The sequence below is a fragment of the Canis lupus genome, unplaced genomic scaffold (assembly GCF_011100685.1).
Source record: "Canis lupus familiaris isolate Mischka breed German Shepherd unplaced genomic scaffold, alternate assembly UU_Cfam_GSD_1.0 chrUn_S934H1100, whole genome shotgun sequence".
NCBI classification, from domain to species: domain Eukaryota; kingdom Metazoa; phylum Chordata; class Mammalia; order Carnivora; family Canidae; genus Canis; species Canis lupus.
In genome coordinates, this window is record NW_023331900.1 from 7304 (window position 1) to 29472 (window position 22169).

A 22169-nucleotide genomic window follows, 5' to 3' on the forward strand; every position below is an offset into this window, starting at 1 on the left:
TCTTGAGAGGATCATCTGGTTCTTGTTTTCTCTCTTGCAGATCTGATGAAAGCCCATCGAGTGTTCTCCGAGTGCTGAAGCAGCCTTGCACCCTGGCGATTAACCCCACTGGGTCGTGGTGAGTAACTTCTTAATCATGTCCCGTCGGATCCTGTTGGCTCATATCTTGTGGAGAAGGTGTGGCGTCCGCCTTAATCAGGGACATCGGTCCAGCATTGTCCCCTTTTGGGGTCTTGGGTTTTGGAGTTAAGGTGATGCTGGCCTCCAAGAACGAGCTTGGAAAGTATTCCCATCTCTTCTATCTTTCGGAGCAGCTTTAGTAGCATAGGTAGTCTTTCTTCTTGAAGCGCTGGATAGAATTCCCCTGGGAAGCCATCTGGCCCTGGACTTTTGTGTCTTGGGAGGTTTTGTGTGTTTGTTTATAGGTTTCTTTTCTTATTGAGGTCATTTTGCCAACATCGAGTGTAACTCCCCCAGTGTTCATCGCAATCAAGTGCCCCCCTCTGTGCCCGTCACCCAGTCAACCCCGCCCCCCGCGTTCCTCCCTTTCTTCCACCCCTTGTTCATTTCCCAGGGTTAGGAGTCTCTCCTGTTCTGTCTCCTTTTCTGCCATCTCCCACTCATTTTTTCTTCTTTCTCCTCTGTTCCCTTTCACTATTTTTTTTCATACTCCCCAAAAGAACGAGACCATAGAATGTTTGTCCTTCGCCGACTGCCTTCTTTTCTTTGACTCAGCCATAATACCCTCTGGTTCCATCCACATCGAAGCAAATGGTGGGTGTTTGTCGTTTCTGATGGCCTGAGTAATCTTCCATCGTGTACAGAGACCACTCGCCCTCCTTATCCATTCATCTTTCGATGGGCACCGAGGCTCCTTCCGCAGTGTGGCTATCGTGGGCATTGCAACTCGAAACCTCAGGGTGCACGTGTCCCGGTTGTTTCCCCAGCATCTGTATCTTTGGGGTACATCTCCAACCAGTGCACCCCCATGCTGGATCGCAGGGCAGATTCCGTTGTTACCTCTCTGAGGCACCTGCACACGGTTTTCCAGGCGTGGCTGCATCAGGTCACATTCCCACCAGCAGTGCAAGAGGGTTTCCCTTTTCGCCACATCCTCGCCGACCTTCGCTGTTTCCTATCTTGTTAACGTTCACCGCAGTCGCTGGTGTGTCAGGTGGGATCCTCGTGGTGCTTTTGACCCATATCTCCCTGACGGCCAGTGATGCGGAAGCATTGTCTCACGTGCTTGTCGGCCATGCCTAGTCTCCTCTGTGACATTTCATTCATGTCTATTGCCCGTCTTCCGGATGGATCGTTGGCTTCTCTTTGCTGTGGAGTTGCAGAAGTTCTTCAGAGATCTTGGATTACGGCCCTTTACCTGACAGGGTCATTGCACATGTCTTCTCCCACTCTGGGGGTTGGCTTTGAGTTTTGTCGGGTGTTTCTTTTGCTGTGTGGAACCTGCTCATCTTGGTGAAGTCCCAGCAACTCCTTTTCTTCGCTCTTGTTTCTCTGGCCTTCGGTGGCTGATGTCATTTCTACGAAGGTGCTTGTGGCCCCAGTTCAAGAAGGTGTTGTTGCCTTTGCCCTGCCCTAGGATTTTATGACTCTTGTCTTGCAAAATTGAGATCCTTCATTCCATTTTGAGTTTATCCTTGTGTATGGTGTGAGAGGAATGGTCCAGTTTCATTCTTCTGCGTGTGGCTGTCCAGTGTTCCCAGCAGCATTTATTGAAGAGACTGTCTTTTCTTTTTCCCCGTGCATGGTCTTTCCTGCCTGGCTGAATATTAGTTGCCCATAGAGTTGAGGGTCCACCTCTGGATGCTCTCTTCTGTTCCATTGATCGGCGTGTCTGTTTTTGTGCCAGTATCCCACTGTCTTGCCCGTCACAGCTTCGTGGCACAACGTGAAATCCGGCATTGTGCTGCCCCCGCAGTGGTTTTCTTGGCGACTCTTCCGTGGCCGTTCGGGTCTTTTCGCCATTCCACACCAGCCTTCAGAGGACTTGCTCCAGCTCTCTGAAGAGAGTCCGTGCTATTTCTGACAGGATTGCATTAGTTGTGTATATTGCCCTGGTCACGTGACATTTTCCCCAATATCAATTCTTCCAACCCAGGAGCGTGGAACCCTTTTCCATCTCTTTGTGTCTTCCTCAGTTTCTTTCCGACGTGTTCCACAGTGTTTCAGGAAGCCACCCCGGCCCTAGACTTTTGTGTCCTGGGAGGTCTTTGATGATGACTGCTTTAATTTCCTCCCTGGATATTGACCTGTTGGGGTTTTCTGTGTCTTCCTGTTCCGTTTTTTGGTAGTTTGTGGTTTTCCGGAAATGCGTTCGTTTCTTCTCGATTGCCCAATTTATTGGCGTATAGCTGCTCAGGATGAGTTTTTCAGATCGCTTGTATTTCCTACGTGGTGGTGGTGATCTCTCCTTTCTCATTCGTGTTTTTGGTTAATTGGAGTCTTTTCTCTCTTCTTTTAATAAGGCTGGCTTCATGGTTTTTCTCTCTCTTCTTGGTTCTTTCAGAGGTCCACCACCTGGTTTTGTGGATGTGTTTCCTCAGTTCTTCTGCTCTCTATTTCATTGAGTTCTGCTCGAATTTTATTATTAACCGTCGTCTTCTGCTGGGTGAAGGTTTCATTTGCTGGTCCTTCTCCAGCTCCTTTAGGTGCCAGGTTAGTTTTCGTGTTTGAGTTCTTTGCAGTGTTTTGATCGATGCTTGTATTGCGATGTCTTTCCCCTATTTGGGACCGCTTTTGCTGTATCCCAGAGATTCTGAACGGTTGGTCGTATCTTCGTTCTCATTGGTTTCCGTGAATTTTCTTAATTCTTCTCTAATGTCCTGGTTGACCCTTTCACCTTTTAGCCAGGATGGTCCTTAACCTGCACGTGTTTGAAATCCTTGCAAACTTCTTGTGGTTGAGCTCTAGTTTCAGAGCATTATGGGCTGAAAATATGCAGGGGACGATCCCAAAGTTTTGGTATCGATTATGACCTGATTTGTGACCCAGTATGTGGTCTCTTCTGGACAAAGTTCCACGTGCAATTGAGAAGAATGTGAATTCAGTTGCATTTGGATGTAAAGTTCTGTAAATATCTGTGAGATCCACCTGGTCCACTGTATCCTTTAGTGCTCTTGTTTCTTTGGAGATGCTGTGCCTGGAAGACCTGTCAATTGCAGAAAGCGCCGTATTCGAGTCTCCAAGTAAAAGGGTATTATTATCTAAGTATGTCTTAACTTTGCTTAGCGATTGATTGATATCCGTGGGCAACTCCCACATTCAGGCATAGATACCCACGATCGTTAGTTAGGTCGTCTTGTTGGATAGGATCCCTTACGTACGATCTAGTATAGTGATTGTGTGAGGTTTCCCACATAGAGTGTCATGTCCCTCTGTGAAGAGTGAGAGTTTGATTCTTTGCCGATCCGGATGCCTTTTTTTTCTGTTTCGGAATGTCGCTGGGAAAGCGAGGACCACTACTATTATGCCGAACGAGGAGTGCTGAGGGTGGACACCCTGTCGGGTTCCTGACCTTAAGGGAAAAGCTCCAGGTTTTTCCCAATGAAGAGCACGTTACGTCTCTGGGGTTTGTACCTGGGTTTTATGATAATTGAGGTTTTTTTTCCCAGTATGCGTACCCAGCAGAAAGTTTCCATCATGAAAGGATGGTCTATTTGGTCAAATGCTTTTTCTGCCATCTATTGATGAGAATCCTACGGTTCTCATCCTTTGTTTCATTAACGTGGAGAGGGAAGGCAGAGACAGAACTGGAGGGATGGACAGACACAGGGAGGGGACAAGACAGGGAAGGGAGAGATAGGGAGGATGGGGGAGGGAGAGACAGAGAGATGGTGAGGGAGAGACCGAGACAAGGAGGAAGAATGAGGAAGGGAGGGAGAGAGCCAGACATGGAAGGAGAGTCAGAGAGACAGGGAGGGGAGAGACAGAGACCGAGAGACAGGAGAGCCCGGGAGGGATACACTGAGAGACAGGGAGGAAGAGTCAGAGAGAAAGGGAGGGAGACTGAGACACAGAGAGGGGAACACAGAGACAGGATGGAGAGAACGAGACGGAGTGAGAGACTGGGAGACACGAAGGGAGGACACACAGAGACGCAAAGATAGACAGAAGACACAGGAAGGGAGAGTCGGCGAGACAGGGAGCGAGAGTCAGAGCGAGGGCGGGGAGGAGACGGGGGGTGGGGGCCAGGGCGGGGGACAGACTGAGATGGGGCAGCGGGGGAGAGACAGACACAGACACAGGGAAGGAGAGTCAGAGAGACAGGGATGGAGAGACAGAGACAGCGAGGGGAGATACAGAAAGACAGGCAGGGAGAGGCAGGGAAACAGGTAGGGAGACACCGAGAGCCTGGGAGGGAGAGACCGAGACACAGAGAGAAGGAGGGTGAGATCTAGACACCGTGGGAGAGACAGAGAGGGAGGGAGACCGAGAGACAGGGAGGACAGACCCAGAGACAGGGAGGGAGAGACCGAGAGACCGGGGAGGGACAGACGAGAGAAGGCAGGGGAGACAGAGAGACAGGGAGTGAGAGCCAGAGCCATGGAGGGAGACCGAGATACAGTGAGGGAGAGGCGACGAGACAGGATGAGAGAGAGGACAGGGATGGAGACACACAGACAGGGAGGGGACAGATGGAGACGGGTGGCGAGAGACAGGATGGAGAGACCGAGGCAGGGAAGGAGAGACAGAAGTGGAGGGATGGACAGAGACAGGGAGGGAGAGATAGATAGAGGTGGGCAGGGGAGACGGAGAGAAAGCGAGGGGGAGACCGAGAGACAGGGAGGGAGAGAGAGATGGAGACAGGGAGGAGTGACTGAGACGACGGGGGTGAGAGATCGAGATGGGGGAGAGACACAGGACAGGGAAGGAAGGATCCAGAGACAGGGAGGGACAGACAGACCAAGAGACAGAGAGGGAGAGATGAGACAGAGGGGAGAGACCAAGGTGCAGGGAGGGAGACCGAAGAGACAGGAGGGGAGAGTCAGAGACAGGGAGGGAGGAGACAGCGAGACAGAGACAGGATGGAGAGAATGAGACAGGGAGGGAGACAAGTGAGAGTCCGAGAGACAAGAAGGTAGGCACAGAGACAGGGAGAGAGAGACAGCGAGGGACAGGCCATGATAGGCAGTAAGAGAAGAAAGACTGGGAGGGACACAGAGACTGGGAGGGCGAGGGAGAGAGAGAGAGATGGGGGTGGGGGCAGAGGCAGAGAGACTGGGAGGGAGACAGGGCCAGACCGGGAGGGAGAGCGAGGGAGACAGTGAGGGAGAGACAGAGACCGGGACGGAGGGACAGGGATGGAGACACAGAGCCAGAGAGAGGCTCCGTGCCTCCGTGAGCAGGTGTCCCTCGGGACTGAGCCGGGGCGCAAGGCCTCGGCCCCGGCGCCCCGACTAGACTAGCGGGGGGAGGCAGAGGCGGTCTCGGGTCCCCTGTAGGCTCCGCGGAGGGCGGGCCTCTGTGTGGCAGGTCTGCGGGGGGCGTGGCGGGGGCGGGGCGGGAGCTTGCCCAGGCGCCTGACCCGGAGCGTGACCTGAAGGGGGCCGGGGCGTGGCCGCAGGAGGAGCTGTGCGCAGATGCGGCGACCTGGGCACGGCAGGAGGTTGCGCGGCCGCGCCCCCAGTCCAGGCCCGCGGTTCCCCGCGGTTCCCCGCGGTTCCCCGCGCTCCGGGCTCGCGGCAGCGGCTCTGCAGGCCTCGGCCCCCGGCGCGCAGGTCAGCGTGGGCCCCGGGAGGCGTGACGGGCCCCGGGGTGGCTGTGCGAGAGGCATCTGGCCCTCGCTGGTGGCGCGGCGGGTGCCTGGGAGGGACCGGAGGGGGACAGTGAGTCTTGGGGGCCGCATGGAGGCGCCCCCGTGGCGAGCCCGGCGGACACCCTTTGGGCCGCCAGGGTGCCGGGCAGAGGGCTGCGCGGGGGAGGAGTGGTGGCACCTGTTCTCGGAGGGGGGCGGCGGCGGGGCCTCCTACGTGTCAGGTCAGGTCTCACAGGAGCGGCTCAGGGAGGGTGTGGGGCCCCTCCACCGGGGCTCGGGGAGGTGCCGCCGAACCCATCCGCGGCTGCTCAGAGGGGTTAGGATGCAGGCACCTTGCGATGTCAGGGCAGGGCCTTGGGGCGGTGGCTTGAGGGCCTGGGCTGCTGGGCCCCCCCAGGCCCCCCAAGGCCCTTGGCTGTTCCTCCTCCCCCCACCCCCCTCCCCGCTCTCAGGTCCCTCCCTAAGCTCCCCAGCCTGGCCGGCAGCATGCCCCCCTCCCCCTTGGTCCCTTTCAGGTGAATATGGCTACCTCTGAAATTGTTGAATTTTGAAATCGTTCCCCTTTCTGCACATCCTGTCCAGTATTTGTGGTTTCCTGTCTGGCCAATGTTCCCCATTCTCACCGGTGTAAGGTGGGATTTCGTTGTGCTTTTGACGTGTGTTTCCCTGATGGAAATAACAGTGATGCGGCGCATTTTCTCATGGGCTTGTCGGCCACGTCGACGTCTTGCTCTGTGCCATTTCGGTTCGTGTCTTTTGCCCATTTCCGGATTGGATGGTTGGTTTCTCTGCTGTTGAGTTGAATGGGTTCTTTAGAGATCGTGGATGCTGGCCCTTTATCTGACGGGTCATTTGCACGTAGCTTCTCCCATTCTGGAGGTTGTCTGTTGGTTTTGTTGAGTGTCTCTTTGGCTGTGCGGAAGCTTCTCATCCCGATGAAGTCCCAATAGTTCATCTTTGCTTTTGTTTTCTGGCCTTCACGGGTGTATCTTGCAAGAAGTTACTGTGGCCAAGTTCGGGAAGGACGTTGCCTGTGTTCTCCCCTAGGGTTTTGAGGGAATCTCATCTCACATTTACATCTTTCATCCATTTTGAGTTTTATCTCTGTGTATGGTGTGAGAGAATGGTCCAGTTTCATTCTTTTGCATGTGGCTGTCCAACGTTCCCAGCAGCCTTTAGTGAGGAGGCTGTCTTTTTTCCAGTGGATGGTCTCTCCTGCTTGGTCGAATATATGGTCCTGACCGTAGAGTTGAGGGTCCACTTCTGGATTTCTCTCTTCTGTCCCATTGATCCGTGTGTCTGTTTTTCTGCTAGTAGCACACTGTCTTGATGAGCACAGCTTTGTAGCACAACCTGAAGTCCGGCGTTGTGATGCCGCCAGCTGTGGTTTTTCTTTTCTAATATTGCCCTGGGCATTCGGGGTCTTGTCTGATTCCACACTAATCTTCAGATGATTTGTGGCAACTCTCTGAAGGGAGCCTTTGGTATTTTTGATGATAGGGATTGCAATCAATGTGTAAATTGCCCTGGGTCAGTCACGTTGACATTTTCCCAATATATGAATTCTTCCAATCCAGGAGCATGGGATAGTTTTCCATCTCTTAGTGTCCTCCTCAATTTCTTTCAGATGTGGTCCGTGGTTTTTCGGGTAGAGATCCTTTACCTCTTTGGTTAGGTGTATTCCTGGGTATCTCATGCTTTTGGGTGCAGTTGTCACTGGAACCGACTCCTTAATTTCTCTTTCTTCAGAGTCATCGTTGGCGTATAGAGAGGTGACTGATTTCTTGGCATAGATTTAGGATCCTGCCACGCTGCCGAATTTGCTGTATGAGTTCTACGATCTTGGGGTGGAGTCTTTTGGGTTTTCCGGGTACAGTACCATGCATGCCATCGGTGAAGAGGGCAAGTTTGACTACTTCTTTGCCAATGTGAATGCCTTTTATTTTTTCTGTCGCTTGATTGCTGAGGCCGAGATGTCTAGTAGTATGTTGAGAAGACGTGGTGAGGGTGGACATCCCTGTCTCTCGTTCCTGATGTTCGAAGAAAGGCTCCCAGTGTTTCCACATTGTGGATGATAATTTGCCACGGGCTTTTCGTAGATGGATTTGAAGATGCTGAGGGACGTTCCCTCTATCCCTGTACTCTGAAGGATCTGTACTCTTGGATCTGCCATGGATGCCGTATTTTGTCAAATGCTTCCTCTGCGTCTCTTGAGAGGATCATCTGGTTCTTGTTTTCTCTCTTGCAGATCTGATGAAGCCCATCGAGTGTTCTCCGAGTGCTGAAGCAGCCTTGCACCCTGGCGATTAACCCCACTGGGTCGTGGTGAGTAACTTCTTAATCATGTCCCGTCGGATCCTGTTGGCTCATATCTTGTGGAGAAGGTGTGCGTCCGCCTTAATCAGGGACATCGGTCCAGCATTGTCCCCTTTTGGGGTCTTGGGTTTTGGAGTTAAGGTGATGCTGGCCTCCAAGAACGAGCTTGGAAGTATTCCATCTCTTTCTATCTTTCGGAGCAGCTTTAGTAGCATAGGTAGTCTTTCTTCTTGAAGCGCTGGATAGAATTCCCCTGGGAAGCCATCTGGCCCTGGACTTTTGTGTCTTGGGAGGTTTGTGTGTTTGTTTATAGGTTTCTTTCTTATTGGAGGTCATTTTGCCAACATCGAGTGTAACTCCCCCAGTGTTCATCGCATCAAGTGCCCCCCTCTGTGCCCGTCACCCAGTCAACCCCGCCCCCCGCGTTCCTCCCTTTCTTCCACCCCTTGTTCATTTCCCAGGGTTAGGAGTCTCTCCTGTTCTGTCTCCTTTTCTGCCATCTCCCACTCATTTTTTTCTTCTTTCTCCTCTGTTCCCTTTCACTATTTTTTTCATACTCCCCAAAAGAACGAGACCATAGAATGTTTGTCCTTCGCCGACTGCCTTCTTTTTCTTTGACTCAGCCATAATACCCTCTGGTTCCATCCACATCGAAGCAAATGGTGGGTGTTTGTCGTTTCTGATGGCTGAGTAATCTTCCATCGTGTACAGAGACCACTCGCCCTCCTTATCCATTCATCTTTCGATGGGCACCGAGGCTCCTTCCGCAGTGTGGCTATCGTGGGCATTGCAACTCGAAACCTCAGGGTGCACGTGTCCCGGTGTTTCCCCGCATCTGTATCTTTGGGGTACATCTCCACCAGTGCACCCCCATGCTGGATCGCAGGGCAGATCCGTTGTTACCTCTCTGAGGCACCTGCACACGGTTTTCCAGGCGTGGCTGCATCAGGTCACATTCCCACCAGCAGTGCAAGAGGGTTCCCTTTTCGCCACATCCTCGCCGACCTTCGCTGTTTCCTATCTTGTTAACGTTCACCGCAGTCGCTGGTGTGTCAGGTGGGATCTCGTGGTGCTTTTGACCCATATCTCCCTGACGGCCAGTGATGCGGAGCATTGTCTCACGTGCTTGTCGGCCATGCCTAGTCTTCCTCTGTGACATTTCCATTCATGTCTCTTGCCCGTCTTCCGGATTGGATCGTTGGTCTCTTTGCTGTGGAGTTGCAGAAGTTCTTCAGAGATCTTGGATGCTGGCCCTTTACCTGACAGGGTCATTTGCACATGTCTTCTCCCACTCTGTGGGTTGGCTTTGAGTTTTGTCGGGTGTTTCTTTTGCTGTGTGGAACCTGCTCATCTTGGTGAAGTCCCAGCAATCCTTTTCTTCGCTCTTGTTTCTCTGGCCTTCGTGGCTGATGTCATTTCTACGAAGTTGCTGTGGCCCAGTTCAAGAAGGGTGTTGTTGCCTTTGTCCTGCCCTAGGATTTTGATGGACTCTTGTCTTGCAAAATTGAGATCCTTCGTCCATTTTGAGTTTATCCTTGTGTATGGTGTGAGAGGAATGGTCCAGTTTCATTCTTCTGCGTGTGGCTGTCCAGTGTTCCCAGCAGCATTTATTGAAGAGACTGTCTTTTCTTTTTCCCCGTGCATGGTCTTTCCTGCCTGGCTGAATATTAGTTGCCCATAGAGTTGAGGGTCCACCTCTGGATGCTCTCTTCTGTTCCATTGATCGGCGTGTCTGTTTTTGTGCCAGTATCCCACTGTCTTACCCGTCACAGCTTCGTGGCACAACGTGAAATCCGGCATTGTGCTGCCCCCGCAGTGGTTTTCTTGGCGACTCTTCCCGTGGCCGTTCGGGGTCTTTTCGCATTCCACACCAGCCTTCAGAGGACTTGCTCCAGCTCTCTGAAGAGAGTCCGTGCTATTTCTGACAGGGATTGCATTAGTTGTGTATATTGCCCTGGGTCACGTTGACATTTTCCCCAATATCAATTCTTCCAACCCAGGAGCGTGGAACCCTTTTCCATCTCTTTGTGTCTTCCTCAGTTTCTTTCTGACGTGTTCCACAGTGTTTCAGGAAGCCACCCGGCCCTAGACTTTTGTGTCCTGGGAGGTCTTTGATGATGACTGCTTTAATTTCCTCCCTGGATATTGACCTGTTGGGGTTTTCTGTGTCTTCCTGTTCCGTTTTTGGTAGTTTGTGGTTTTCCGGAAATGCGTTCGTTTCTTCTCGATTGCCCAATTTATTGGCGTATAGCTGCTCAGGATGAGTTTTTCAGATCGCTTGTATTTCCTACGTGGTGGTGGTGATCTCTCCTTTCTCATTCGTGTTTTTGTTAATTGGAGTCTTTTCTCTCTTCTTTTAATAAGGCTGGCTTCATGGTTTTTCTCTCTCTTATTGGTTCTTTCAGAGGTCCACCACCTGGTTTTGTGGATGTGTTTCCTCAGTTCTTCTGCTCTCTATTTCATTGAGTTCTGCTCGAATTTTTATTAACCGTCGTCGTCTGCTGGGTGAAGGTTTCATTTGCTGGTCCTTCTCCAGCTCCTTTAGGTGCTAGGTTAGTTTTCGTATTTGAGTTCTTTCCAGTGTTTGGATTGATGCTTGTATTGCGATGTCTTTCCCCTATTTGGGACCGCTTTTGCTGTATCCCAGAGATTCTGAACGGTTGGTTGTATCTTCGTTCTCATTGGTTTCCGTGAATTTTCTTAATTCTTCTCTGATGTCCTGGTTGACCCTTTCACCTTTTAGCAGGATGGTCCTTAACCTGCACGTGTTTGAAATCCTTGCAAACTTCTTGTGGTTGAGCTCTAGTTTCAGAGCATTATGGGCTGAAAATATGCAGGGGACGATCCCAAAGTTTTGGTATCGATTATGACCTGATTTGTGACCCAGTATGTGGTCTCTTCTGGACACAGTTCCACGTGCAATTGAGAAGAATGTGAATTCAGTTGCATTTGCATGTAAAGTTCTGTAAATATCTGTGAGATCCACCTGGTCCACTGTATCCTTTAGTGCTCTTGTTTCTTTGGAGATGCTGTGCCTGGAAGACCTGTCAATTGCAGAAAGCGCCGTATTCGAGTCTCCAAGTAAAAGGGTATTATTATCTAAGTATGTCTTAACTTTGCTTAGCGATTGATTGATATCCGTGGCAACTCCCACATTCAGGGCATAGATACCCACGATCGTTAGTTAGGTCGTCTTGTTGGATAGATCCCTTACGTACGATCTAGTCTAGTGATTGTGTGAGGTTTCCCACATAGAGTGTCATGTCCTCTGTGAAGAGTGAGAGTTTGACTTCTTTGCCGATCCGGATGCCTTTTTTTTCTGTTTCGGAATGTCGCTGGGAAAGCGAGGACCACTACTATTCTGCCGAACGAGAGTGTTGAGGGTGGACACCCTGTCGTGTTCCTGACCTTAAGGGAAAAGCTCCAGGTTTTTCCCAATGAAGAGCACGTTCCCTCTCAGGGTCGTTTGTACATGGGTTTTATGATAATTGAGGTTTTTTTCCCAGTATGCGTACCCAGCAGAAGGTTTTCATCATGAAAGGATGGTCTATTTGGTCAAATGCTTTTTCTGCATCTATTGAGAGAATCCTACGGTTCTCATCCTTTGTTTCATTAACGTGGAGAGGGAAGGAGAGACAGAACTGGAGGGATGGACAGACACAGGGAGGGGGACACAGACAGGGAGGGAGAGATAGGGATGGGGAGGGAGAGACAGAGAGATGGTGAGGGAGAGACCGAGACAAGGAGGAAGAATGAGGAAGGGAGGGAGAGAGCCAGACATGGAAGGAGAGTCAGAGAGACAGGGAGGGAGAGACAGAGACAGAGAGACACCGAGAGCCCGGGAGGGATACACTGAGAGACAGGGAGGAAGAGTCAGAGAGAAAGGGAGGGAGACTGAGACACAGAGAGGGGAACACAGAGACAGGATGGAGAGAACGAGACGGAGTGAGAGACTGGGAGACACGAAGGGAGACACACAGAGACTGGCAGAGAGACAGAGACGCAAAGAGAGACAGAGACACAGGAAGGGAGAGTCGGCGAGACAGGGAGCGAGAGTCAGAGAGAGGGCGGGAGAGGAGACGGGGTGGGGGGCAGGGCGGGGACAGACTGAGATGGGGCAGCGGGGAGAGACAGACACAGACACAGGGAAGAGAGTCAGAGAGACAGGGATGGAGAGACAGAGACAGCGAGGGAGATACAGAAAGACAGGCAGGGAGAGGCAGGGAAACAGGTAGGGAGACACCGAGAGCCTGGGAGGGAGAGACCGAGACACAGAGAGAAGGAGGGTGAGATCTAGACACCGTTGGAGAGACAGAGAGGGAGGGAGACCGAGACACAGGGAGGGACAGACCCAGAGACAGGGAGGGAGAGACCGAGAGACAGGCGGGGGGAGACAGAGAGACAGGGAGTGAGAGCCAGAGCCATGGAGGGAGACCGAGATACAGTGAGGGAGAGGCCGAGAGACAGGATGAGAGAGGAGAGGAGACGGGGTGGCGAGAGACAGGGATGGAGAGACCGAGGCAGGGAAGGAGAGACAGAAGTGGAGGGATGGACAGAGACAGGGAGGGAGAGATAGATAGAGGTGGGCAGGGAGACGGAGAGAAAGCGAGGGGGAGACCGAGAGACAGGGAGGGAGAGAGAGATGGAGACAGGGAGGAGTGACTGAGACGACGGGGGTGAGAGATCGAGATGGGGGAGAGACACAGGACAGGGAAGGAAGGATCCAGAGACAGGGAGGGACAGACAGACCAAGAGACAGAGAGGGAGAGATGAGACAGAGGGGAGAGACCAAGGTGCAGGGAGGGAGACCGAGAGACAGGAGGGGAGAGTCAGAGACAGGGAGGGAGGAGACAGCGAGACAGAGACAGGATGGAGAGAATGAGACAGGGAGGGAGACAAGTGAGAGTCCGAGAGACAAGAAGGTAGGCACAGAGACAGGGAGAGAGAGACAGCGAGGGACAGGCCATGATAGGCAGTAAGAGAAGAAAGACTGGGAGGGACACAGAGACTGGGAGGGCGAGGGAGAGAGAGAGAGATGGGGGTGGGGGCAGAGGCAGAGAGACTGGGAGGGAGACAGGGCCAGACCGGGACGGAGAGCGAGGGAGACAGTGAGGGAGAGACAGAGACCGGGACGGAGGGACAGGGATGGAGACACAGAGCCAGAGAGAGGCTCCGTGCCTCCGTGAGCAGGTGTCCCTCGGGACTGAGCCGGGGCGCAAGGCCTCGGCCCCGGCGCCCCGACTAGACTAGCGGGGGGAGGCAGAGGCGGTCTCGGGTCCCCTGTAGGCTCCGCGGAGGGCGGGCCTCTGTGTGGCAGGTCTGCGGGGGGCGTGGCGGGGGCGGGGCGGGAGCTTGCCCAGGCGCCTGAGCCCGAGCGTGACCTGAAGGGGGACGGGGCGTGGCCGCAGGAGGAGCTGTGCGCAGATGCGGCCACCTGGGCACGGCAGGAGGTTGCGCGGCCGCGCCCCCAGTCCAGGCCCGCGGTTCCCCGCGGTTCCCCGCGGTTCCCCGCGCTCCGGGCTCGCGGCAGCGGCTCTGCAGGCCTCGGCCCCCGGCGCGCAGGTCAGCGTGGGCCCCGGGAGGCGTGACGGGCCCCGGGGTGGCTGTGCGAGAGGCATCTGGCCCTGGCTGGTGGCGCGGCGGGTGCCTGGGAGGGACCGGAGGGGGACAGTGAGTCTTGGGGGCCGCATGGAGGCGCCCCCGTGGCGAGCCCGGCGGACACCCTTTGGGCCGCCAGGGTGCCGGGCAGAGGGCTGCGCGGGGGAGGAGTGGTGGCACCTGTTCTCGGAGGGGGGGCGGCGGCGGGGCCTCCTACGTGTCAGGTCAGGTCTCACAGGAGCGGCTCAGGGAGGGTGTGGGGCCCCTCCACCGGGGCTCGGGGAGGTGCCGCCGAACCCATCCGCGGCTGCTCAGAGGGGTTAGGATGCAGGCACCTTGCGATGTCAGGGCAGGGCCTTGGGGCGGTGGCTTGAGGGCCTGGGCTGCTGGGCCCCCCCAGGCCCCCCAAGGCCCTTGGCTGTTCCTCCTCCCCCCACCCCCTCCCCGCTCTCAGGTCCCTCCCTAAGCTCCCCAGCCTGGCCGGCAGCATGCCCCCCTCCCCCTTGGTCCCTTTCAGGTGAATATGGCTACCTCTGAAATTGTTGAATTTTGAAATCGTTCCCCTTTCTGCACATCCTGTCCAGTATTTGTGGTTTCCTGTCTGGCCAATGTTCCCCATTCTCACCGGTGTAAGGTGGGATTTCGTTGTGCTTTTGACGTGTGTTTCCCTGATGGAAATAACAGTGATGCGGCGCATTTTCTCATGGGCTTGTCGGCCACGTCGACGTCTTGCTCTGTGCCATTTCGGTTCGTGTCTTTTGCCCATTTCCGGATTGGATGGTTGGTTTCTCTGCTGTTGAGTTGAATGGGTTCTTTAGAGATCGTGGATGCTGGCCCTTTATCTGACGGGTCATTTGCACGTAGCTTCTCCCATTCTGGAGGTTGTCTGTTGGTTTTGTTGAGTGTCTCTTTGGCTGTGCGGAAGCTTCTCATCCCGATGAAGTCCCAATAGTTCATCTTTGCTTTTGTTTCTCTGGCCTTTGTGGGTGTATCTTGCATGAAGTTGCTGTGGCCAAGTTCGGGAAGGGTGTTGCCTGTGATCTCCCCTAGGGTTTTGATGGAATCTAATCTCACTTTTACATCTTTCATCCATTTTGAGTTTATCTTTGTGTCTGGTGTGAGACAGTGGTCCAGGTTCACTCCTCTGCATGTGGCTGTCCAGCATTCCCAGTGGCATTTATGGAAGAGACTTGTCTTTTTTTCCAGTGGATGGTCTCTCCTGCTTGGTCGAATATGTGGTCTTGACCACTGAGTGGAGGGTCCACTTCTGGATTCCTCTTCTGTTCCATTGATGGATGTGTCTGTTTTTGTGCCTGTACCACACTGTCTTGGTGAGCACAGCTTTGCAGTGCAACCTGAAATCCGGCATTGTACTGCCCCCCGCTGTGGTTTTCTTGGCTACTCTTCCTGTGGCCATTCGGGGTCCTTTCTGATTCCACACAAATCTTCAGATGATCTGTTCCAGCTCTCTGAAGAGAGTCCATGGTATTTTGATAGGGATTGCATTGTGTAAATTGCCCTGGGTCACGTTGACGTTTTCCCAATATTCATTCTTCGGATCCATGAGCATGGAATAGTTTGCCATCTCTTTGTGTCTTCCTCAGTCTCTTTCAGACGTGTTCTGTCATTTTTCGGATAGAGATCCTTGACCTCTTTGGTTAGGTTTATTCCTAGGTAGCGCATGCTTTCGGGTGCCATCCCAAATGGGGTTGACTCCTTAATTTCTCTTTCTTCAGTCTCATCGTTAGCGTGTAGAAAGGCCACTGGTTTCTGGGCATTGATTTCGTACCCTGTCACACTGCCGAATTTGCTGTATGAGTTCTAGCAGTCTTGGGGTCGAGTCTTTTGGGTTTTCCAGGTGTATGGTATCATGTCATCTGTGAACAGGGAGAGTTTGACTTCTTCTAGGCCGATTTGAATGCCTTTTATTTCTTTTTGTTGCCTGATTGCTGAGGCTATGACGTCTAGTGTTATGTTGAATTGCAGTGATGAGAGTGGACATCCCTGTCTCGTTCCTGATCTTCTTCGGGGAAAGGCTCCCAGCATTTCCCCCTTGGGAATGATAATTTGCCGCGGGCTTTTCATAGATGGCTTTGAAGATGCTGAGGAATGTTCTCTCTATCCCTATACTCTGAAGCGTTTGGATCAGGAATGGATGCCGTATTTTGTCAAATGCTTTCTCTGCATCTATTGAGAGGATCATCTGGTTCTCGTTTTTTCTCTTGCAGATCTGATCAGTCACATGGAGTGTTTGACAAGTGTTGAACCAGCCTTGCATCCCGGGGATAAATGCTACCTGGTCACGGTGAGTAACTTCTCAATGTACCGTTGGATCCTATTGGGTCGTATATTGTTGAGAACGTTTGCATCCATGTTCATCGGAGACATTGGTCTATAACTCTCCTTTTTGGTCGGGTGGGGTCTTTGTCTGCTTTTGGACTTAAGGTGATGCTGGTCTCATAGAACGAGTTTGGAAGTATTCCATCTCCAGAAGCTTCAGCTGGCCTCACTGTAGTCTCTTTGGCAGGCTCTTGATTTGGTTCAGGATGTTGCTCAGTGGCAAAAGTCATTTGCTCCACTGAGGCAGGTGGCGGCTCCGGCATGTGCGGGAACCCGATAGCATGCACCTGGGCGTGCTCTTCCTCCAGGGTGGCCACGGGTACAGGTAGCTCTTGCATGTCGGAACAGTGAGTCAGAGGTGTTACCACCACATGCATTGGTTTGGTCTGAGCAGCTGGCTTCTCGGCTCGAGCCATGACCAGCTCAATCACCTCTGGCCCTGAAGCTTTAGCAGGCCCCAAGGTAGGAGCTGGGGCCAGTTGTTGAGGTGGTTCAGGATATTGCACAGGGGTGGACACTATTTGCTCCACTGAGACGAGTGGTTGCTCCGGCATGTGGCAGACCCTGATAGCATGCGCTGGGACATGATCTACTGCGAGGGTGGCCAAGATTGCACGTGGGTCCTCCTTGTTGGGAGAGTGAATCAGAGATTTGACCACCTCATGCATTGGCTTCAACTCAGCAGCTGGTATCTCTACTCTGGCCAAGCACTCAGCACCGACAGCCCTGCCCAGCTCGATCACCTCAGGCCCAGAAGCTTCATCAGGCCCCACCTTCAGAGCTGGGGTGGGCTGCTGACATGATGTTGCTCAGGGGCCAAAGCTGGTTGCTGCACTGAGGCAGGTGATTCCTTTGGCATGGCATGCCGGGGACATTGATAGTGGGCACCTGGGGGAGCTCTTGTTGCAGGGTGGCCAAGTGTGTAGGTGGCTCCTCCAGGTCGGGACAGTGAATCAGAGGTGTGACTGCCTTGTAAATTGACTTGGCCTCAGCAGCTAGCTTCTCGGCTCGGGCCATGCACTCAGCACCAACTGCCATGCCCGGCTCAAACTGCTCAGGCCCATAAGTTTCAGCTTGCCCCAGTGTAGTAGCTCTGGCGGGCTCTTGATTTCGTTTAGGATGTTGCTCAGTGGCCGAAGTCGGTTGCTTCACTGAGGCAGGTGGCTGCTCTGTCATGTGGGGGATCCCGATAGCATGCCCCTTGGCATGCTCTTCCTCCAGGGTGGCCATGGGTACAGGTACTTTTTCACATTTGAAATACATTATTGCATATTTGCTTATGTTAAAAAAAAAACTGTGTCCAAAACTTAAAGATTCTTATTTACTGATGCATTTAAATCTTTCTCATGATGATCTACGGCATTTAACATAGTAGTGAAATTGTTCGTATCTGTGCCTTCAGCAGCTTTTACTTCTGTACTTGTGGTGTTCCTGTTTATATCACTCGGATATCTTTTGAAAAACAATGACATACTTTAGAACCCTGAAGATTTCCCTGGTGTTTTTTTTTTTTTTTTTAGTGTCATACATTTCCATTTATTGGACCTACTGAATACATCAGTTAAATGTTTGCTTATTTTACATAAAGGGCCCATTTTCTTTTTTTTTTTTGAATTTTTAATTTTTTTTTTAAATTTTTATTTATTTATGATAGTCACAGAGAGAGAGAGAGAGAGAGAGAGAGAGAGGCAGAGACACAGGCAGAGGGAGAAGCAGGCTCCATGCACCGGGAGCCCGATGTGGGATTCGATCCCGGGTCTCCAGGATCGCGCCCTGGGCCAAAGGCAGGCGCCAAACCGCTGCGCCACCCAGGGATCCCCAGAATTTTTAATTTTTTATTGGAGTTCAATTTGTCCACATATAGCACAACACCCAGTGCTCATCCCGCCAAGTGCCCCCCTCATTGCCCATCACCCAGTCACCCACCCCCACCCACTTCCCCTTCCACTACCCCTTGTTTGTTTCCCAGAGTTAGGTGTCTCCTGTTTTGTCACCCTCACTGATACTTTCACTCATTTTCTCTCCTTTGCCTTTATTCCCTTTCACTAATTTTTATATTTCCCAAATGAATGAGACCATATAATGTCTGTCCTTTTCCGATTGACTGTTTTCACTCAGCATAATACCCGGGACAGCTGCACCCCAATGTTTATAGCAGCAATGTCCACAATAGCCAAACTGTGGAAGGAACCTCGGTGTCCATCGAAAGATGATGGATCAAGAAGCTGTGGTCTGGCGGGAAGTCATGGCGGCTCACCTAAAGAAACGAGTGTACGACGAATTCACTAAGGAGGTCCAGCAACAACAGGAGGAAATTGCAACCAAGAAACTGCGATTGACAAAACCAAGTAAATCTGCAGCACTCCACGTAGATCTGTGTAAAGCTCCCTTCCCAGCGGATGCTTTGCAGTATCTACTCCAGTTTGCCAGAAAGCCTGTTGAAGCAGAAAGTGTGGAAGGAGTAGTTAGGATTCTCTTGGAACATTATTATGGAGAATGATCCATCTGTGAGACTGAAAATTGCATCATTGTTGGGTTTATTATCAAAGACTGCAGGATTTTCACCAGACTGCATTATGGATGATGCCATTAACATCCTGCAGAATGAAAAGTCTCATCAAGTCCTTGCTCAACTGTTGGACAGCTTGCTTGCAACTGGCACCAGACTCCCAGAGAATCAAGCTATCCAGATGGGATTAGTTGATGTAGCCTGCAAGCACCTCACAGATACGTCTCATGGTGTAAGAAATAAGTGCCTGCAATTACTTGGCAATCTTGGCTCTTTGGAGAAAAGTGTCACAAAAGATGGAGAAGGCCTAGCTGTCAGAGATGTCCAGAAGATGATAGGGGATTACTTCAGTGACCAAGACCCACGTGTCAGAACAGCAGCTATAAAAGCCATGTTGCAGCTTCATGAGAGAGGACTGAAATTACACCAAGCAATTTATAATCAGGCCTGTAAATTGTTGTCTGATGACTATGAACAAGGGCGCAGTGCTGCAGTCCAACTTATCTGGGTTGTCAGTCAGCTCTATCCTGAAAGCGTTGTCCCCATTCCTTCTTCTAATGAAGAAATTCGCTTAGTTGGTGATGCATTTGGAAAAATTTGCCCCATGGTCAATGATGGCTCCTGGGTGGTTCGAGTTCAGGCTGCAAAGCTGTTGGGCTCAATGGAACAAGTCAGTTCTCATTTCCTGGAGCAAACACTCGACAAGAAGCTCATGTCCGATCTCAGGAGAAAATGCACTGCACATGAACATGCCAAGGAACTTTACAGGTCAGGAGAGTTTTCCAGTGGCAGAAAGTGAGGAGGTGATGCTCCCAAAGAAGAAATAGATACAGGAGCTGTGAACTTGATTGAGTCAGGAGCTTGTGGAGCCTTTGTTCAGGGATTGGAAGATGAGATGTATGAGGTCCTCATTGCTGCTGTGGAGGCTCTCTGCGTGCTGGCCCAATCTTCACCTTCTTTTGCGGAGAAGTGCCGCCCTGATTTCCTGGTTGACATGTTTAATGATGAAATTGAGGAAGTACATCTGCAGCCCATACACAGCATGAGAAAAATTTCTAATAATATCACTCTCCGAGAGGATCAGCTTGACACTGTCCTGGCTGTGTTAGAGGATTCATCCAGAGATATTCGAGAGGCTCTTCATGAACTTTTATGCTGTACTAATGTTTCGACTAAAGAAGGGATTCATCTTGCACTGGCGGAGCTGCTGAAAAATTTAACCAAGTACCCTACTGATAGGGACTCTATATGGAAGTGCTTGAAGTTTCTGGGAAGTCGGCATCCAACCCTGGTGCTTCCCTTGGTGCCAGAGCTCCTGAGCACCCATCCATTTTTTGACACAGCTGAACCAGACATGGATGAACCAGCTTACATTGCAGTTTTGGTTCTTATTTTTAATGCTGCTAAAACCTGTTCAACAATGCCAGCACTGTTCTCAGATCATACCTTCAGGCATTATGCCTACCTCTGAGACAGTCTTTCTCATCTTGTTCCTGCCTTAAGGTTACCAGGTAGAAAACTAGTGTCATCGGCCATTTCTCCCGGTATTGCGCCCCATGAGGACCCGTCCCATCAGTTCCTGCAGCAGAGCTCTGAAAGGGTGTACAGTCTTCAGAGCACCGGAACCCTCAGGGAACCCAGAAGCTGCTGGAGTTCACCATCCAGGATCTTCAAAAACGTGGAGAACTTCAGTCTGAACTAGCAGGAGTCGCTGCCAGGAGTTCTCGGCTACCTATCTTTGGTGTCAGCTTCTTCTCCTCAAGGCCTTGCAAGAAAAGCTCTGGAATGTGGCTGCCCCTTTATATTTGAAGCAGAGTGACTTGGCCTCCACAGCAGCAAAACAGATCATGGAAGAGACCTACCAAATGGAGTTCATGTACAGTGGTGTGGAGAATAAACAGGTGGTGATTATACATCACCTGAGGCTGCAGGCCAAAGCCTTGCAACTTATAGTAACAGCACGGACTACTCGAGGAGTTGACCCCTTATTTGGGATGTGTCAAAACTTTTTACAGGAAGTGGACTTTTTTCAGAGGTGTTTTATTGCGGATTTGCCCCACCTAAAGGACAGCTTTGTGGACAAACTTCTTGACCTTATGCCCCGACTCATGACATCCAAACCTGTGGAAGTGGTCAAAATTCTACGGACCATGCTGAGGCAGAGTACCTTCTTGCACCTCCCCCTTCCAGAGCAGATCCACACACTTCAGCCAGCATCATTGAGCCAGCAGGTGAGTCAGACAACCCCTTGCAGTTTACATCTGGATTGGTTGTGGCCCTGCATGTCGATGTGACCCTGGAAAATGTCCAGGACCCTCAGAGTGCTGTGAAGGTCCAGGTCTTCTATCCAGATGGCCAGGCTCAGATGATTCATCCTAAGCCGGCAGACTTGCAGAATCCTGGCCCAGGGCGCCACCGGCTTATCACTCAGGTGTACCCCTCCCATACTGCCTGGACAGAACCATGCCAGGTGGATGTGAGGCTGCTGCTGGCCTACAACTCCAATTCCCGCATTCCCAAATCCCCCTGGATTGACGGTGGCGAAGTGTCACCCCAGGTGGAAACCAGCATCGAGGGCACCATCCCCTTCAGCAAGTCTGTGAAAGTTTCCATAATGCCCAAACCTGCAAGGCGCTGAGTCACAAGCATTGTGTAGAGCTAAAGCTGAGAAAGACCTTCTTAGGTAGCAGAGTGAGCCCGAAGCCTAGAGCACTTCACCTGGAGCCGGCGTATGGGCATGAGCACCATCACCCTTATCGTCTCATCTGGTATCAAACACAAAATAAATTATTTTGCATTAAAAAAACAAAACCTTCAAGTCCACACCTCTTCCTTCCCTGACTCCCCCCACCACCTCAATAAAGTTGAGAAAACAACAACAACAACAACAAGAATCTGTGGTCTATGATACAATGGAATATTACTCAGCCATTAGAAACGACAAATGCCATGAAAGGAGAGTGATGTTTGTCTACTTGTTGGGTTCATGTTGTTGTACGTGTGTGTGCAGCCAACCAGCAGTGCTCATTATGTACCAGATCATCTACTAAGAATAGTCTTTTACCCAAAACCAGGAAAGAGGAGAGAGAAAGAACTAGTTTTGAGAGCTTTTTGATTTGGAAAAAGCATTACAAAAATCACGATTTTCATTATACAGTAAGGGAGTAGCTTCCTTCATTCTCGTGAGGATTAACGATAGAGGGAGTCCTGTGAAATGAAGACCACTTTGTATTCCAATTTAATTTCTTGAATTTCTTAATTGTTTCCTTTTCTTTTTGGTTTTTACTGACATTCAAAAACTGAAAAACTTCTAGCTCATAACTTTGTTGCATTTCTAGGTCCTTGCAGCAACAAAAGGAGATTGTCATATTAGGACTAGAACTTTAAGTGAGTCCTAAAGTATTGGAAGAAAATTCTAAAATATACATTGAGGTTCTACAAGGAAAAGATTGAGTTTAAACAAAAGAGCCTGAGCTAATTCTTCCAGAAGGTTTGTTACTTTGAATTCAGAGCCCTTTTACAAGTATATTAGAAAAATAAGTAGTCCCACAGTATCAGTCGATTCATGTATAAATGAGAAGAGGGCTAACATTAATGAAACTACCTCTAAAGTAGTTGACTGCCAAGCTGATT

The 22169-nt window shown here is 51.3% G+C and overlaps 1 long non-coding RNA gene and 1 pseudogene across 2 annotated transcripts; both read left to right on the forward strand.

The window, feature by feature from the left end:
• The first annotated feature begins 49 nt into the window (after window positions 1–49).
• Window positions 50–15994, forward strand: LOC119879500. Of its 2 annotated transcripts, none has more exons than XR_005387551.1 (3): window positions 50–118; window positions 8022–8098; window positions 15916–15994. It is a non-coding gene; the product is annotated as an uncharacterized LOC119879500 (long non-coding RNA). The 2 variants fall into 2 exon arrangements; XR_005387550.1 differs by lacking the exon at window positions 50–118 and adding an exon at window positions 5600–5735.
• A 2159-nt stretch (window positions 15995–18153) lies between these two features.
• Window positions 18154–21347, forward strand: LOC119879499 (annotated as a pseudogene).
• Window positions 21348–22169: the final 822 nt, after the last annotated feature.